The sequence below is a fragment of the Erinaceus europaeus genome, chromosome 10, assembly GCF_950295315.1.
Source record: "Erinaceus europaeus chromosome 10, mEriEur2.1, whole genome shotgun sequence".
Lineage (NCBI taxonomy): Eukaryota > Metazoa > Chordata > Mammalia > Eulipotyphla > Erinaceidae > Erinaceus > Erinaceus europaeus.
The window spans coordinates 92,137,488-92,157,277 of record NC_080171.1 but is presented as its reverse complement, the minus strand read 5'-3'; the positions used below and the strand labels follow the sequence as shown (position 1 = coordinate 92,157,277).

Here is a 19,790-nt window from a genome sequence, read left to right as displayed (position 1 = left end):
ATGCTTCCCCTTCTTACAGTAGTCACATGTGGTAGTCAGAGACACAAACCCAGGTCCTTATGCATGGCAAAGCTGTGCTCTACTGGGTAAGATATTCCCCAGCCGCTAAATAATTTTAATATATGCAAAACTACAGTTCATGTTTAAGACTCTTCATTTCAAATGAAGGAGTTGCTTCTTCAGTACTGAACTCCGAGTTTATCAAATGTCCAAGTATATCATAATATTGTCCCAAGTTCCTCAGAGGGCTAGTTTTGGTTTGGTGGTGTTTGTTTATTTGTTTTTTTAGCAGAGCACTGCTCAGGTCTGGCTTATAGTAGAGCTGAGCATTGAACCAGGGGCCTTCAGTTCCTGAGACAGGAGACTCTTTGTATAATCTTTATCTGTCTCCCCAGCTCAGTCATTAGCTTATCTTCTTTCCATAGTATTTGGTGTTCCTTTCTGCTGTTTCGTTTTTGTTTGTTTTGTTTTGCTTTGTTTTGTTTTTACAGAGGGAGGTACTGTCTCTAACTACTACCTCAAATATTTTCTTGAAAGTTGGTGGTGTGGTGTCGTTTATAAATAATAAATAAATAAGGTGATTTAACATTTTGTGTTCAACAAGTACTTTCATAAGGAATTTCTCAGTGGAGTTCCATGAGACCCTTTAAGTAACAGGATTAACCCTATTTTGCCACTTAAAGTATTAAATAAGTTGGTTAAGGTTATGCAGGAAGCACATAAGAGAATGTACCCTGACCTCTAAATTTCTACATGGCAATGCTATCATCAGAATGAATTTTTGTTGCTTTGTGGTTTTTCCTTAAAAATAATCTTCACTAAAAAATATATATATATATAGTAAAATAGCTAAACATCTGCTTAACTTAGCCAAGATCCACTGCAGTTTTAAAAATAGACTTAAACTTTAAAAGAATACTGTTTTAATAAATAACAATGTAACTAAAATTATTTCCACCTTTAATTTTTGAGCCATCTTAACTCTTAAATAGGAGAATCCTATTTTTAACACAGCTAATGCACTTGGAATTGTTATATTACTTTTAGGAAAAGACTTAGGGCTGACAAAAAATAGCTTACCTGGGTAGTACACCTGCTTTGTCATGTGGACAACCCAAGTCCAAGTCTGGCTACCACTGCAATGGAGGATTTAGCATTTTGTGTTCACCAAGTACTTCCATAAGGAGTTTCTCAGTGGAGTTCCATGAGTCAAAGAATCTTTTCTCTGGGCACATTTATGAGAGGGATTCCCTTCAAGGTGCTCATTCCGGAACATCGTACAACAGCCTCAACACTGATATCTGAATGCAGAAAAATTAGGATTGGCAGAAGTTCATGTCAAATAGTTGCCAACCCAAGCAAAGATGAGTCAGAAAAAAGAATCCTATTTTTAAAAAGAAGTTAAAAAAAAAGAAAGAAAGAAAAGGAAGGAAGGAAGAAAGGAAGAAAGAAAGAAAGAAAGGAAGAAAGAAAGAAAGAAAGAAAGAAAGAAAGAAAGAAAGAAAGAAAAGAGAGAATAAAGCCAGTGGAGGTATAGGATGACTCAAAGAAAGGAAGAAAGAAAGAAAGAAAGAAAGAAAGAAAGAAAGAAAGAAAGAAAGAAAAGAAATAGCAAAGCCAGTGGAGGTATAGGGTGACTCTCGGCAAGGGAACAAAGAGGCTCAGGTGACAGGCCTGAGTGAAAAATAAAGACCCCCTTCTGTTGAAAAAGGGGTCTTCAGTGAGCCCCCATAGGCACAGCCCCATTACCCTTCAAGTATTGTGTACCTCTACATCTAGTAAAGGTCTGTTTTGTTTACTGTGTATGCTTCTGCTTTTCAATCTTATTATGTTCTTATCCTAATCAGCCTGTTCTATTATGGTGGCCAGTGCCATACAGAGTGAATCAGACTGACAATGTTTGTGAAGCCTTCTTAGCAGAAATAAGATCTACCTCAGGGTACCCAGAATAGTTTGCCGCGTTTCATTTCACATTTCTTTAACAAGCTCTGACTTCTATTGGGCATGATATAAGTGATACTAAATATGAATTGTTTTCTTTTTACCAGCTTATAAAGTTAAAATTACATCCATTGTTGAAGAGAACATTTTTGTGAAGTACAGTGCAGCCCTCCTGGACATCTACAAAGCTGGTGAGTATTCATCTACTTTCTCTTTTAATACTTGCTTACTCTACCTATCCTATGCCACACATATTAGACAGCCAGCATTCCTGCCTACAATAAATGTATGTACTATCACAGGAAATACATTTTTGTAAGTCTTTTAAAAATTTTCTTTATTGGGGGATTAATGGTTTACAGTCGACAGACAATAGTTTGTACACGCATAACATTTCCACATAACAATACAACCCCCACTAGGTCCTCCTCTGCCATCATGTTTCAGGACCTGAAGCCTCCCCACCCCCCACCCCAGAGTCTTTTACTTTGGTGCAATACACCAGCTCCAGTCCAAGTTCTGCTTAAAGTTCTCCCTTTTGATCTTGTTTTTCAACTTCTGCCTATTAGTGTGATCATCCTGTATTCATCCTTTTGCTTCTTGCTTACCTCACTTAATATGATATCTTTGAACTCCATCCAAAATGGGGTAAAGAAGATTAATTCTCTATGAACCTGAGACTTTGGAGTCTCAGGAATAAGAATCTCTTTGCATAACCATTACACCATCTACCCCTGTTCACATTTTCCAGTTTTCCACAGAACAATTCAACCCCCACCTAGGTCTTCCTCTGCCATCATGTTCCAGGACCTGAACCCTCCCCCAGTACCCCAGAGTCCTTTACTTTTGTGCAATACACAAGACCCAGTCCAAGTTCTGCTTTGTGTTTATTGTTCAACTTTTCTTTTTAAAATTGGATTCATTTCATTGAAGATGCCTTTAAAATTTAGATGGAAAAGAGTTCTGCCAGTATTTTCCTCTAAGTATTTGATGGTTTCTGGTCTAACATCCAAGGGGTGTTGAAATCCCCTACTATTACTGTGTTGCTGTAGGAAGTTGGAAGGTGCCCCGGTTGCCTAATGGATAAAGCATTGTTCTTCTAAAAGAGGGATAAAGCAAACAATTACAAGGCATAATAAGTACTATATATGAAACAGTGGTGAAATTAATAGAGGAATCTCCTTCATAGTGTTAACATATATCACTTTTCAGGAAATGCTTGAAAGGGTAGAGTGAGACATGGAGCAAAGTGTGCAAAGAGTGAGACAGGAAAGAACTTGGCATCATTAGGGAGTTGACAGAACACCAGTGGGTGGTGGGCTATAAGGAGCAAAAGGAAGGACTGTGTGAGAGGAAACTGAAAGTTAGACAAGAGCTGGGTTACACAGGGATTTATAAGGCACAGTAAGAAGTTTGGATTTTGTTCTAGAAGACCAAATGGAAACTAGTGAAAGCTTTCAGTTAGGCAAGTAACTGATTTATAGTCTTAAAAGATCATTCTGGCTTCTACTGGAATGAGCAAGAATTGACACAGTGAACCTGTTAAGAGTATCTGTGAAGTGCAAAGGTTTCAATTATGTATCATGGGAGTTTTGAAGGATAAATGAAAGCTCTAATAATAATACAGCAAAATTCATTCACATGTCAAATAACATATAAAATGATATTTTAAACGTGTTGCCTTTTATTCTCCAAAATAACTGTTACAGAATTGTAAAAAGATGTTTGTCAAATTCTATAAACTATACCATAAATGAGATGTTACATCATTCTAACAATTCCAAGTAGGTTTTGTGATGTTTAGTACTTACCAAGTACTTACTTAAAACTTTGCTTCTGTGCCACAGGATGCCTGTTTGAGCTTTAATTTGACAGTGTGGAGCCACATACTATGCAAGGCTCAGGTTACACAAAAATAACCAAATAAATCTAAGACACACACTGCTTGTGTGTCTGACTGACTTGGTAGACTGTGCTGTAAATGTTGCTTAGGATAACCACAACAGAAAGATGTTAATGCATCAGAAGAGCCTGAGAAAATTAGTTTGAACTGATATCTGTATGCTGAAGTTTATATTACCAGTTAAAATTAATCATGCACACAGTTATACTGTTCGCCAACAGTTTCAGAAGTTTTCTCAATCATCAGAATGCTTCTACAGAATTTAATAAGGTGGAACCCATCCTGAGCATCTAGCAATGCAACGGACTAAGTGTCCACATCAAGAACTTGCCAGTCTGTCTGAGACATAGATGTATAGTGAAACACTGTCATATAAACTCAGTAGGAATTGAAGAAAGGGGGAAACAGATGTTTATGACAAGTAGCATCAAAAAATGTTTACTGAATGCTATAAGAATTAAAAATGAGCACATGTGGAGCAAAGCGTAAAGACCAGCTTAAGGATTCCGGTTCAAGCCCCCGGCTCCCCACCTTCAGGGGTGTTGCTTCACAGGTGGTGAAGCAGGTCTGCAGGTGTCTATCTTTCTCTCCCCTTCTTTGTCTTCCCCTCCTCTCTCCATTTCTCTCTGTCCTATCTAACAACGAATGTCATCAACAACAACAATAATAACCACAAGAAGGCTACATCAATAACAGGTATGTAGCTGATGCTCTCTGGGGATGCTTTTTTGTACATTGACCCACCTAATCTCACCAAAGTTTGACAAAGTAGGTTTGAGTGTCAGGTTCATTTTTCAGATGAGGGCTCTGAGCTTTTACATAAAGCACATAAATCCTTTGTCCAGGGGCACACAATCAAGACATGGCAGATTTGGAGTTAGCCCAGAGAACTAACTCCATAATCCAAACATTGTCAATCTCCTGTAGTCATTGGCCTCTCAGTAAAAATTTCTACTGGTTAATAAATAGCCATGAAGAATTGGATGATTACCATGGTAACATTGTAGCTTGAATGTGATAACCTCACTGATGTATCTCTCAGGTGAAGCTGCTGTTGACAAAGACTCAGAAATCACCTTCCTTAAAAAGATAACATGTGCTAATGCTGACCTGGAAAAAGGAAAACAATACTTAATTATGGGTAAAGAAGCTCTCCAGATAAAACAACACTTCAGTTTTAAGTAAGTCGCCATATTTTGGAGTCTCTGGTCTTTCTTCCAAAATTGAGTGTAATGCATCTTTAAGTGCACTTCTTGTTAATCAAGTGGTTGTTAGGAGCACAAATGAAATGATGTGAATCTAAAACAAAAAGCCAAACAGGACAGGTAAGGACTTGCTAACTGATAAACCAAATACCTAGATGAACCTGAGGGTACTTATATAAAATCTCTTCACACATCTGCTGTCTTTTTTTTTTTTTCCACATCTGCTATCTTAATAAGCTCTCGAGCTATTCTGTATGGGAAAGGGGAGATGATTAAATACACAATTTATTATATGTTTTTAAAAAAATACACATTGAGGGAGTCAGGCGGTAACATAGCAGGTTAAGTGCTTGTGGCGCAAAGCGCAAGGACCGTCATAAGGATTCCGGTTCAAGCCCCCAGCTCCCCACATGCACGGGAGTCACTTCACAGGCAGTGAAGTAGGTCTGCAGGTATCTATCTTTCTCTCCCCCTCTCTATCTTCCCCTCCTCTCTTCATTTCTCTCTGTCCTAGCCAACAACCATGGCATCAAAGACAACAACAATAATAATAGCTACAACAACAATGAATAACAACAAGGACAAGAAAAGGGAAAATAAATAAATATATATTAAAAATATATTAAAAATACACATTGAAACAAATGACATTGCTGCTTTCGATGGTGGGAATCCTGACCAGCTTTCTGATCCATTGGGAATGCTTGGATCTTCCCAGGGAGTATGGCTGGCACAGGAGATTCAGACTGATCGTTTGAATGATCCCTGAGAACCTCAAAAAGATTAGATAGATTGTTACAGAAGCCACCAAATTCGGTCCCTTTCTTGTTCTAACCATCTCTCACAAACACTTTCCATTCATTTTATCTTGGCAGATACATCTATCCTCTAGACTCTTCAACCTGGATTGAATATTGGCCTGCAGATACACAGTGTCCATCATGCCAAGCATTTTTAACTAAATTAGATGAATTTGCTGAAGACATCTTTTTAAATGGCTGTGAAAATGCCTGAAGAAGCTCAGGGACACAGTGTTTGTGATGGACTCCTATTATTCAAGTTTCCTTCTTCCTTTTAAAAGAACATATTCACAACTGGTCTTATTTCGAAAGCTCAGTTTACTTAGAATTAGCTGCACTTGCTTTTATTAGAGAAAGTTATAACTTTCTGAAATAACATGGCCTGGAGTGGGGGTGGAGGGATGGAGACAGACACTCCTTCTAAGGTTACCGGACACCAGAAGCAATAAATTTGAGCTCCTCCTAAAACCTACCACTCAGGACTGTTTTTAGGGGGATGAAAGAATAACCCCCAGTGAAATGTAGCACTTAACAAAAACATGGACTTTGCTTGAAAGACAGTTCCAAGGAACAGAAAATTGATCATTAAAGCCTGACTTTACTTTCAAAACAGGCAAACTCGGGGTTTGGATGGGGGGAGGAACATGTTATTTTATGCTAGGTCAACCTCAGCCATAGACACACCAGTTGAGAGATGTAGAGAAAGGCAGCAGGGAAGACCCTTAATCTTGCAAAAACCCCAGCCTCAGAACCTTTTGCAAACTGAGAAAGTAAGAGAGATTGTCTCTCTGATCTTCCTGTTGCCCTCTCCTTTGCCTGTGAGAGGTCCCTCTGCCACTTCTGTTCTGTCCCAGCAGAACTTGCTCTTGCCCATGACTGCACTTCTGGAAGTCAGTTCTGCACAGCAACCTGCTGAAGAGAAACTGAGTAGAACTCAGGAGACCTTTGTTCCTGGTCGCAGAGCTTCCATTTAAGCTTTATAAAAAGAGGTTTTATAGCAGGAAGCTCATATGTAGTTGACACTTAGCAGCACTTTAGATCTGATGAAAGCATTCTAGGAATTTGAAGTCAGTTTACTGTACCTTGAATCCTGGGTTATAAGCCATTGGGCATTGAGACACTGGAGGAAATTCCAACAGTGGTGATGCAGGTCCATGGTGTTTCTCCCTCTCTCTGTCTCATTTCTCTGAAATAAAAAGAGTGAAAAAGGGGCTTAGAGTACCTGCCCAAGGGAAGCTTCATGAGCAGTGAGGCAATGCTGTGCTCTATCTCCCTCTCTTCTCCCCCTTCTTTTTTAAAAAAATTGTCTTTATTTATTGGATAGAGGCAGAGAAATCAAGGGGGGAGGTTAGAGAGAGGGAGAGAGACAGAGAGACACCTGCAGCCCTGCTTCACCATTCGTGAAACTTTCCCTCTGCAAGCGGGGACCAGATCTCTCTCTCCCCTTCTATATTTCTCTCACCTTCTATCTAAAAAGAGAGAGTATGTGTCTGCTGCAAGTGGTAGAATCCTGCAGGCATGGAGCTCCAGTGATAACCCTGGGGGATCAGTCTAGGAGTGATGGAGTCACACATGTGTGAGACTGCTGTCAGAAACAACAACTAACTAATATATATTCTCATTTAGTGTCTCAAGAACCACAGGAAGTGCTAGAATTATTGTCATTTTCATTTTCTGACTGTGGAGATAGATTGGGACTCAGAAAGGTAAAGCAATTTTCCCACGTTGATGAGGGGCAGATGGAAAGCAAACCCCAAGGCTTCCACTAAGTCTGAACAGTTTCCAGTCCACATCACATAGCTTGCTAGGCTCTTAGACCACAGCAGGATGAAGTTGGAGTTTCTTCCATGCAGTCACCCAGCCCTGCTGGAATGTCATAAAGAAACATGAAGATGCACTCTAGACCTGATGATAGTGATTACATGAACTGAAAAATACAATCATTTGAAAAAAATTTTTTTCATTGTCTCAGTTAGGTAAAAATATCCTGAGGTCAGGTAATATGCCATGTAAGTAATACTGAAATTTTCTTCTTCCAGGATTTAAGGATTTATTTTTATAATGTGAGCACTTAACCAGGTGCACCACCGCCTGGCTCCCAAGGATTTATTTTTGTTAATCTTGTAGTTACCAATGTGGGTACCCATTGTATCTAATATGCCCAAACTTCCTACCAGTGAGGGATGATGGCTGTTCAGCATAGGCCTGAAGTATTCCTTGTCACAAGATAGAGGGGACTACTGAACACTCAGAAGGCACTAGGGTCTCTTGGCCATTGGAATACCTTCTCCCTCACACTAAAGAAAATGGATCAGGCCACTCTCAAGACAGCTGAACTTACAAACTTCAAAGTAAGCCTTTGTGACTTAGCACAGAACCAGAGAAGTTCACCATCTGCTGTGTTTAAACTTACTTCCTGGGTGAAACAGACTCCTCCAGACACTAAGACTAGGGCTCTTACTCAATTCTGTACTTCTCTGCTAAAATACTTGCAGCTACATACTTAATCTCCTACAACTGTTTAGTGTGCAGTTTCTCTGCCCCCACAGAAAGCTTGTTGTGGGCAAGGTCTGGTTTCTGGATTCTTTCTGTTCACGCTATCTCCCATGCCTGGCAAAATGCCTATAGAGCATAGGGGTTTAGAAAGTGCTAGTGGATTCCCCACTGAGTGTGGGGGGATCAGAAGCCAAAATTCTTGTGTTGCATTGCCCATTGGCAGGGATTTTGGGATAATCTTCTTCAGTACTTTGGAGGCTTGTAAAACAAAGCAGTTGAATATTCTAGTATCTCTTTTATCTGTAGTTCTGAGAAATCAATTTACAACTTCCATTGTGAAAAAAACAACCATATGGCATGTAAACATCCAATTTAGGGTATGGTTTTCTTTCTGTAAGCATAGAGGGAACTCAGAGAAGTAAAGGATAGTAAGTGAGTCAGAGGAGATTCCTGGGAAGACCAAGCAGGATTTATGTAAGTAGAGAGAGGCAGTTGGGTCTTTCTGATTGAAAGAAAAAATATAAGGCAGGTTTTTTGGGAGTGAGCAAGATGATTTGGGTGGTTCAGATGAATGGACACTGTTCATTTTTAATTTCTATAACCTGTTTATTTTGATGTGGATTAGAAAATAATAATAATAACTAGAACATCAAAGCCATGATATAAAATTGCCTTAAAACTAAAAGTACTTGTGGGAAAGTAAGGCTATCTAAGGAACAGTTTGAAATAAACAATAGCCTAAGTTGTTCTCAGGGAGAAAGTTCTGATGTTGGCATACAAGTGATGGAAGTGTGGGGAAGTCTGTGTGAAGAAATAGCCAATATTTGATAAAATTAAAATAAGCCCACTTTGAGCCAGTCTGCCCCACTCCATAGTTTTCACTGAGCAAAAGTCACATTCAGTCTCACTTTCCAGTCCCTGTGATGCTTATTTCTTCAGCAACATCCAATAAGTATAGATTGTTTGGTAATTATAGATTCCTAGGTGCTTGGTGTCTGGATCATCTGAGAAATATAGATAAAAGAGGCATGTGAGTATTCCAGTGCCTTGTTTTACAAGCCATCAAAGAGCTGAAGAGGTTTATCCCAAACCCCTACCAGAGGCAATGCAACCTAAGAATTTTGGCTTCTGATCCCCCACATTCAGTGGGGAATCCACTAACACTTCCTGGACCCCTCTGCTGTATAGGCATTTTGCCAAGCATGGGAGATAACATGAACAGAAAGAACCCAGACCTTTCCCTTTATCTATGATTTGGGAGAGATTAAAATAATCCTTTCTGTCAATCAGAAGAAAAGGAAGTTTGTAAACCAGTAACAAAGGATAAAAGAGCGTGGAGGAAAGGATGAGAGGAAAAAGAAAGAGGAAATGATGGGGGGATTTTTGTTTTAAGACATGATGAGAACTTTATTTCTAAGAAACTGAATTCTTACTGAGGAGATAGCAAAAGCAGTTATGCAAAAGAATTTTCATAAAGAGGTGAAGGTAACGCGAATGGTTTCAGTCACGTGTGGAATCTAGAGAGTTGAAACCTATGAACTTACAAAAAGGTAAACTGTCTCAAAGACTTTCTGAGAACTATGGTGGTTATCATTGGGAGGAAGGGGGCATAGATCTTTGGTGGTGGATGTGTGTAGAACTAACCCTGTTCTTATTATTATTTTAATTGACACCAAGGTTATTGCTGGTTCTCAGTACCGGCACTATGAATCCACCACTCCTAGTGTCCTTTTTTTTTTTCATTTCCCCAATCCCACCCCACCCCCCACATACACACTGCCTTTTTCTTTCTGTTATACTTGATAGGACAAATAAATTGAGAGGGCAGGGGAGACACAGAGGGAATGAGAAAGAAAGACGCCTGCAAACCTGCTTTACCATTCATGGTGTGGTGCATGTGTGGACTGGGGGCTCAAGCCCCAGGTCGATCATGGTGACAGCATGTGCTTAATTGGGTGCTCCACCACCCAGCCTCCACCCTGTGATATTATAAACCTCTATTAATCACCATTTTAATGGAATATTTAAAAAGAAAGAAAACACTTTCGTATCTGAAGCTCCAAAAATCCCAGGTTTAATTCACTGTACCACCATAAACCAGAGTGAAGTAGTGCTATGGTTAAAAATAAATAAATAAGAAAAGGAAGAGAAAAGAGAAAAAAAAGATAGAAAAAGCTAAGAACCTGGACTCTGTACTCAGCTGGCAGGATCTCCCTACACACACACACAGACACACAGACACACACACACACACACACATGGAGAGAGACATGCTGGCAGAAATAGCACTATTACTTGGAACATGGTGTACACGCCTTCAGTTTCCATCATTATAATTAGATATGTTTGTGTTTTATATAGAGCTCATCTAAGCCAATTCCTGAAAGTGGCTGCTTTTAGTTGGAGTTTCCCCAGGAATTGGCTTAGATGAGCTCTTTGTACTTCCTGATTTGACATTTTAGGGTTATATAATTTGTGACTATATATATAACATTGCTGTGGTAGCTGGACTCATTCGAAGATAGAGCAGGTGCCCTCCTATAAGAAGAATCAAGTTTCCAAGCGATCTCCAGGAATGTTGGAGGGGTGGTAGGAGGCAGGTCCCTTGACACTTAATGTCCCTTTTGCTTTGAGAGACCATTAATATCAATAGAAAGGAAAACTTTGGGGGTCGAGCGGTAGCGCATCAGATTAAGCACACATGGTGCAAAGCCCAAGGACCGGCCTAAGGATCCCGGTTGGATCCCCCAGCCCCCACCTGCAGGAGGGTCGCTTTGCAAGAGGTGAAGCAGGTCTGCAGGTGTCTTATCTTTCTCTCCCCCTCTCTGTCTCACCTCCTCTCTCAATTTCTCTCTGTCCTATCCAACAACGACATTAATGGCAACAATAACAATAGCGACAACACCAAGGGCAACAACATGGGGGAAAAATGGCCTCTAGGAGTAATGGATTCACCCCAGCTATAACTCTGGAGACCGAAAAAAAAAAGAAAGAAAGAAAGGAAAACATCTGCTTTTTCTCTTTAAGCCTTTCTTTCACATCTGAAAAATGGGAGTTCTTAAAGCTCCCACTTCAGAGGATTTGTTAAGACTTCAGTAAACAGGTATCTAAACCTTGTATCTAAAGTGACAGGTATAATACCTGGCACAATAAAACTCTCTTGTGGCTGTTGCTAAAATGCACATCGCTAGTGAGAAATTCAACATAACTTTTGCAGGTATCATGCTGACCAAATTTAGTAGAGATCCACTGACATCTCACAATCTTGTAGTGATTGGCATCATCCCTTCTTAGGGAGAAAGCAGCTGAGGCTCTGTACCCTCCCTAAGTTGCATTCTCTTATAAAGAGTAAGGTCAGAACTTGAACATACATTCCTTGGGATCTGGAGCCCATGCTTGTTCTTTTTTTTTTTTTATTTCAATTTTTTAAAAATATTTATTTAATTTATTCCCTTTTGTTGCCCTTAACGTTTCATCGTGATAGTTATAGTTGTTGTTGTTATTGATGTCGTCGTTGTTGGATAGGACAGAAATGAAGAGAGGAGGGGAAGACAGAGAGGGGTAGAGAAAGATAGATGCCTGCAGACCTGCTTCACTGCCTGTGAAGCTACTCCCCTGCAGATGGGGAACCGGGGCTCGAACCGGGAACCTTACGCCAATCCTTACGCAAATCCTTGGCTTTGTGCCACCTGCGTTTAACCCACTGCACTATCTCCCGACTCCCTCAATTTTTTTTAAATTTATTTATAAAAAGGAAACATTGACAAAACCATAGGATAAGAGGGGTACAACTCCACACAACTCCCACCACCAGAACTCTGTATCTCATCCCTTCCCCCGATAGCTTTCCTATTCTTTAACCCTCTGGGAGTATGTACCCAAGGTCATTGTGGGATGCAGAAGGTGGAAGGTCTGGCTTTTGTAATTGCTTCCCTGCTGAACATGGGCATTGATAGGTCGATACATACTCCCAGCCTGCCTCTCTCTGTCCCTAGTGGGGCGGGGTTCTGGGATATTGGATCTTCAGGACACACTGGTGAGGTTGTCTGTCCAGGGAAGTCTGGTTGGCATCATGGTAGCATCTGAAACCTGGTGTAGTTGCATTTGGTGAGTCTTAGGGGAGTCCTCTCCTCCCTTCAGCCGTCTTTTTGTTGGTGAAACAGACTAGAGGTGGTGTCTCAACTGGTAAACTTCCAGACTATTACTAGCTACTTAATCTCTCCCTAGGCTCCTCTCTGTCCATGAGCCACACGTGTTTGCACTCACTGGTGATTTGGTGAGTTCCTGAAGTCATTCTAGTCCTGTTTTGTTGTGGTCTCAGGTGGTCTCCTTTGGTATTCCTAGTTGACCCAGGAAAGGAGAGGAGAGAAACACAGTTGCTGCTGCTCCATAGCCCCACCTCCAGAAGTCCTCTGGAGCCCATGCTTCTAGCCTCAGAGCTAACTGTCCTTCTCATACTCTGGCAGGGCCATACCAGGGCCCTGTTTAGTCTGGAAGTCTCTATCTCCTTGGTCTTTGGAGGTCCCTAATACACAGTGAGTTCTTTTCATTAGCTACTCTTAAGGCTGTTTGTGGTGCTGGGACCAGAGGTAAGCAGAGACTGTGTGAGAGCTCAGGGTATGGGGTCTTGGGACAGCCGGAGTGCCGACTCTGGTGGAGAAAAATGAAGGAAGGCAGAACCAGAGAGAAACTCAGTAGGTCTGCAAACCATGTCTTGGAATCACTTTCCACGAGAATGCAATGCCACTTGAAGAATGGCTGGATTCTCAGGTCTCTCTTCCTTCACTCCAATCAGCCAGTGAAGGTGCTGCTATTTCCCTTGTAAGCTTTTTGCATCAAATCAGAAAATCCTACAGTTTAATGATCCTTTAATAAGCCTATCCCCAATTCACAGATGTAGAAACAGACCCAGGGAAAAAAGCAAGAACCTTCCAAGGATCCCACAGAGAACTCATGCCTAGCTTCTTCCTTCTTCTCCTGGGCCAAATGAGTGAACCTGGAAGACAAAAAAGTTTTGGAGCAAGAATGGGGTGTTCAGGTCTAACATTCCAGCTGATGGAAAAAATCAGAGCTGTCCTGGAAAGGGTTTTTTTTTTTTTTTTAATTGTCTGGCATTTTGATAGTTGGCTGGTTCTGGTGAGCATTTTATGTGGTGGTGCCAGAGGGAAGTAGAAAGGGGCAGGGGCTGAAGTTGACTAAAGTTAAGAGAAATTGAAACTGAAGAAATAGCCCCCACCCCTACCAATCCAACAGAGAATCTTTAGGAAATTGGAGCCAGGCCTGAATTGGAATTCTCTGGGAGTAAAGAAAAAGACAGAGGAGTTGGGCTGTAGTGCAGCGGGTTAAACGCAGGTGGCGCAAAGCACAAGGACTGGCATAAGGATCCTGGTTCAAGCCCCTGGCTCCCCACATGCAGGCAAGTCGCTTCACAGGCGGTGGAGCAGGTCTGCTGGTGTCTGTCTTTCTCTCCCCCTCTCTGTCTTCCCCTCCTCTCTCCATTTCTCTCTGTCCTATCCAACAACAACAAAAACAATAATAACTACAATAAAACAACAAGGGCAACAAATGGGAATCAAAAAATAAATATTTAAAAAAAAAGAAAGAAAGAGACAGAAGAGGTGGCCAGAGTAGGAGGAAAAAGCAGAAAAGATGTCCCCTAGGGCCCTATTGAGGCCTTGGGACAAAGTTGGTCATCATTCATGCTTCTCTCACTTCACTCATTCCTCCACCTCTAGCCAACTCCTTTCACTTCCAAAGGCAAAAGGTCAAACTGTGACATTTTCATTATGGGGTGTGTGTGTGTGTGTGTGTGTGTGTGTGTGTGTGTGTGTGTGTGTGTGAGAGAGAGAGAGAGAGAGAGAGAGAGAGGGAGAGAGAGAGAGAGAGAGAGAGAGAGAGAGGGAGAGAAAGAGAACTTCTCATGCCTCTCAGTTTGTCCCTCTGTAAAGTAAGCATATTGTCAGCCTTGAAGGGACTAAGACAAATATCTAAGTGCTAACTCAAGCAAGAACACTCCACAATAGCCCATGGAAGCTATCTGGCTGTGTGTCTAGGAACTGTCATCACTCTCTGTGCTTCAGTTCTCTTTTGTGGAAATGAGGTGAGAGTTTCTCCCAGCCCAATTTACAGGCAAGATTAAATAAAATCAAATAAATGAAACAACCTTTAAACTATAGAATTTTGAGGGACCAAGAGATAATCACCCAGTAACACACATCTGACTATGCAGAATCTGCCAGAAATTCATGGGAGTAACAAGCACAGCACAAAGGAAAGTTTCATGAACATTGGAGTGCTATGGTGTCTCTTCTCTCTGTCTTTCTCTCTCCTCCCTCTGTGTCAGAAGTTGAAAGGGGGAAAATATCTGCCTGGAATAGTAAAATTGTATAGGTACAAGACCCCAACAAATATGAAAATAAATAAATAAACTGGAGGAGTTTGATCAAATATGGAAGTAATATTAATAATCAAAAATATCTTGTGCTGAAATACCAAAGAGGGAATGAGTGTGTGCGTGCGTGCGTGCGTACGTGCGCGCGCGTGTGTGCGTGTGTGTGTGTGTGTGTGTGTGTGTGTGTGTGTGTGTGTGTTGGTCCAGGGATTCACTGCTCTGAGCAGACTTTTTTTCAAATGGACAGTGATCGATGGAGAAAGGAGAAAACATCGTCACATTGAAGCTTCCTCAAGTGTGTTAAGGGCTAGTTTTCAAACCTGGGTCATTTACATAACTAAGCAGGTGCACTATCCATGGGCACTATCTTGCTGGCCCTACCTGAAGTTTTTAAAAAACTAGGAGAACCCATATATATAAAATATTCCCCAATGTCCTCCCACTAGAATTCTGACCAGCAGCAGCCCCCATTACCTGGAACTCCAACTCCATCAGGACCAGAGAGAGAAGAGAAAAAAGGGAGAGACATTTGGATGTAGTAATAGGATTATGTGTATCTTGGAAAGGAAGAGAAGACTAGACATTTAAATGGGGGGGGGATTGCATACAAATACAGAAAGTTGTAGAAGTAATAGTTAACCCATATCTGCAACTTTAGGAAAACTGCTATAGCTTACAATGGAGGGATTGGGCATTCAGGACTCTGGTGGTGGGAATAGTGTGGAATTAAACCCCTTTTGACATATAATTTTGTAAATAAATACTAAATCACTAATCATTTTTAAAAGGTAAAATAAATAAATACAAGAAAAGAAAAATAAAATTAGGCTGCCCTAAAGGGATGTTATATGGCTATTAATTAAGCCATTCATTTACTAAGGACCATCTACCTGTTGGGTATTATCCTACATTTACACTCATTAATTCAAGTAATCCATAAGGCAAGCCAATAATGTTGACGCTCTTGTAATCTCTGAATTACAGAGGAGGAAACTAAGGAGCAGAGGTACTCAGTAACTTGCCCAGGGTCAGTGGTAGAGTTAGAGACAGAGGAGACTCAGGGTTCTGTGAGCTACAGGTGGTATAGCTGATGCAGGCGTGCATGTGCCAGGCTCTGTCTTCACACCTTACACATATCTGTCATTTCAGCTTTCGGGACAATTCTAGGAGACAGGATTTTTGATTATCAGCTTCTCTTTATAGCTGAGTTATTAACAACACTTGCCTAGGGGGTTGGGCGGTAAAGAGCACGTGGCACAAAGCGCAGGGACCAGCATAGGGATCCCAGTTTGAGCCCCTGGCTCCCCACCTGCAGGGGAGTCGCTTCACAGGTGGTGAAGCAGGTCTGTAAGTGTTTGTCTTTTGTTTTATATTCATTTTTTATTTTTTTATTTATAAAAAGGAAACATTGACAAAACCAAGAGGGGTACAACTTCGCACAGTTGCCTCCACCAGACCTCTGTATCCCGTCCCCTCCCCTGATAGCTTTCCTATTCTTTAACCCTTTGGGAGTACGGACCCAAGATCATTGTGGGATGCAGAAGGTTGAAGGTCTGGCTTCTGCAATTGCTTCCCTGCTGAACATGGGCATTGATAAGTAGATCCATACTCCCAACCTGTCTCTCTCTTTCCCTAGTGGGGAAGGGCTCTGGGGAAGCAGAGCTCCAAGGCACATTGGTGGGGTTGTCTGTCCAGGGAAGTCTGGTCACATCCTGCTAGCATCTGGAACCTGGTGGCTGAAAAGAGAGTTAACATACAAAGCCAAACAAATTGTTGAACAATCATGGACCTAAAGGCTGGAGTAGTGCAGATGAAGTATTGGGGGGTCCTCCATTTTGTAGATAGCTAGTAGACATATTTTAGTTATATTTCAAAGGGCCTGTAGCTATACTAGTGTTTTTTTCCATTTGTTTGTTTGTTTGTTTGTTTGTTGCCTGAGCCTGAAATCTGATATGCAGGTGGATCCAAGTTAATGTCTGGGGAGATGATACCATGGCTGGGAAAAGGACCAGAAAGCTGAATCAGGGAAGAGAGTAGCTCCCCAATATGGGAAAGGGGTATAAATATTGTTGACTGTAAACCCCATCAATTTGATGTGATCTGGGGCCCATAATTAGCTTAGGAGCCTGTGTGACCTCTACATCCCTGTAGATCTGAGCTCACATTCTGTGGTCAAGAGTAGGAACATTTCATGCTGCCCCAGTATCGACCCATCTTCCTTAGGTGTAGCATAGAGTATGTTGTCCATCCTCCCTTCGGAGGATGAAACATTCTCTACCATTGTTAATCCAAGTTGAAGGCAAGGTCCTATGGGGGCCCACAAAGGGGTCTATTTTGTTGTTCCTGATAGAAATGACTGGTAATAATGGAGAGAGAGAGATTTATTCAAGTTCTAGGCCCATCAAGTCTGTTTGGGAATCTCAGGATTCCCCAATTAGGGCCCCAGCTGGTGGAATGGCCTGATAGTGACTAAAGAGTCATCGTTAAAGTATGCCAGTCTCTTGCCCTTATTCAGCTTTTGCAGTCCTTTCTTTGCTAAGGTTAGCTTTCGGTTGAGTGAGAGAACTGTATTAAGAAGTAAGTGAGGAGGGTATCTAAGTCTTAGTGGATGCTATTTCATTATGAACTTGATACTGACTCACTACAGACTATTGTGTATTTTTGCTTTCAGGTATATATTTTGCCCTAGTTGGTGGATACATGTGAACCTATGCTCTATCTAACGGGACCTGGCCTATATCTAGCTTTTAGGACTTTATTAGGAAGTGAATCTCCTGGAATGGAATTAGATAATACCATGAAAGGAAAGGTCTCACCCAAGTGATGAGGGTGAAGGGTCGGCAATCCATGTCTGACATCTCTGAACACAGTCTGAGGTGAAGCATGCTGAGATGGTACTTATTGCATTGATTAGGTTGGAATCAGCAGATGCAATATCATTTGGCCTGACTTGAGAGAAGCATGCAGGGAAATGAGCCCCACCCCAGAGGCTCCAGGACTGGGAGAAACGTAGGCTCTATAGAGGAGGTGGGAGATTCCTGTCATCAGGGTCCAAGAAGACAATAGATAGTTATTTCAATAATCACATTGTTTGGCAATTGGGTTAACTTTGAAAAATCCCCTTGTTAGGATTTGCTGCATCATAAACACCATCACCATACTTTATGTCCTTTGACATCATTTGCATATAGCTATGCCACCGGTTGCTTTTGTTCTCCCTGGACTAAGCTTTTAAGAGAGTCAACATATCTAAGACTCAGCCTATGCATTAAAAAGACTCAGTCTGTGCTTTCAAAAGTTTGAGACATTCAGTTTTTCCCCTCTGATATTACTTAAATAGTGACTTATATGACTACAAATTAATAGGAGTGTACATAAACACCATTCCCACCACACCCCCTGCAAAGGATTGTGTCCCATCCCATCCCCCCCACACCCCCTGCGCCATGAAGCTGAACATCCACCCTGACCCTCCACCCAGGGTTTCTACTTTGGTGCCCTACTACAAATTTAGTCAGATCCTGCTTTGAGTTTCCCTTTCTGTTATTCTTTCTCAACTTCTGTTTATGAGTGGGATCATCCCATACTCATCTTTATCTTTCTGACTTAGCTCTCATAACATAATTCTTTCTAGTTCCATCCAAGATGGGTCAGAGAAGGTGGGTTCATTGTTCTTAACAGCTGTGTAGAGGTGTCTTTTTCTCCCCCTCTCTGTCTTCCCCTCCTCTCTCCATTTCTCTCTGTCCTATCCAACAACAAATGACATCAACAATAACAATAATAACCACAACAAGGCTACAACAAAGAGGGCAATAAAAGGGGGAAAAAATGGCCTCCAGGAGCAGTGGATTCATGATGCAGGCACTGAGCCTCAGCAATAACCCTTGGAGGCCAAAAAAAAAAAAAAAAAAAAAAACCACTTGCCTAAAGTCCCACAGCGACTAGCAAATGACAGAGCTGGGCTCTGCCCCCATGCTTCTTGTGTCACTTTTGCTGGCAGGGTGCAGTGGCATTAACAATGGGCACTAACTCATTAGGTGGGGTAGTTCAGAAAACCTTTCTAACACAGGTGACATTTGTGTTGAGAGCAGAAGCCTGAGAAGTGCTTAGTGGTTAAAGGGGGAGGAGTGGCAGGAGGAGGAGGGAGCAGACAGGGGAAGCAGCAAGAGCAGTATCTGGCTATGCACGTAATGCCAGCTAGAATAATGCTGAGGGAGTATGATCCTAGAAAGAGAGCAAGTAATGGGAGAAGAGAGAGAGAGAGAGACAGACAGACAGAGAGAGAATGCCCAGAGAATGCCAGTTAAGCATCAACAGTACTGTAACACAAACACCAGAGGCCCAGGGCAGGAGAAGCAGAAGGTCACAGAAGCAGTCACAATTTCTCATCTCCTGGCTGTATGTATCTGCAAAGCACTGCCACCCAAATCCCAAATTTAAGTCCCTTTCCACCATCATACACCAATGTTCTGAGGCCCTACTAGCCCAGCCCCCATAAAGTGATTTAGGAAAAAAAAAAATGTATTGCCACTAGGATTATTGCTGTCTCCACAGTGAATCCACCACCAGCATTTTCCCTTTATTTATTTTTTTTTGTTTTGTTTTTAGATAGGACAGAGAGAAATTGAGAAGAAAGGGGGAGGCAGAAGAGAGGGAGAAAGAGAGACATCTGCAGATTGCTTCTCCTCTGCAGATGGGGAGCAAGGGCTTGAACCTGGATCCTTGTGCATGGTAATATATGTGCTCAAACAGCTTGTGTCCCCATTGACCCCCAAGGAAAAAAATTGTTTAATGTTCTGCACTCTTAAACGTGGAAAAAAAACATGACTTATACATAGGTAAATATTTGGTTAGGCTTAGGGTCAGGATTGGAAAAAATGATAAATGAAAATGAAATTAAAAATATGATTTCTATAACTCAATGAAATTATAAACTAGTGTTATAGCAAGATTTAATTTTCTATTTAAAATAATTTTTATTACATTGAATGAGTCAATTTGAGAGGAAGTAGTCATTTAAGAATTATCTACATTTTAAAAAAAAGATAAAACCA

At 41.3% G+C, this 19,790-nt stretch overlaps 1 long non-coding RNA gene across 1 annotated transcript; it reads left to right on the top strand.

Annotated features, from left to right (window-relative positions):
• The first annotated feature begins 1,915 nt into the window (after nt 1-1,915).
• Nucleotides 1,916-5,029, top strand: LOC132540909 (uncharacterized). The gene is made up of 2 exons (XR_009552085.1): nt 1,916-2,132; nt 4,887-5,029. It is a non-coding gene; the product is annotated as an uncharacterized LOC132540909 (long non-coding RNA).
• Nucleotides 5,030-19,790: the final 14,761 nt, after the last annotated feature.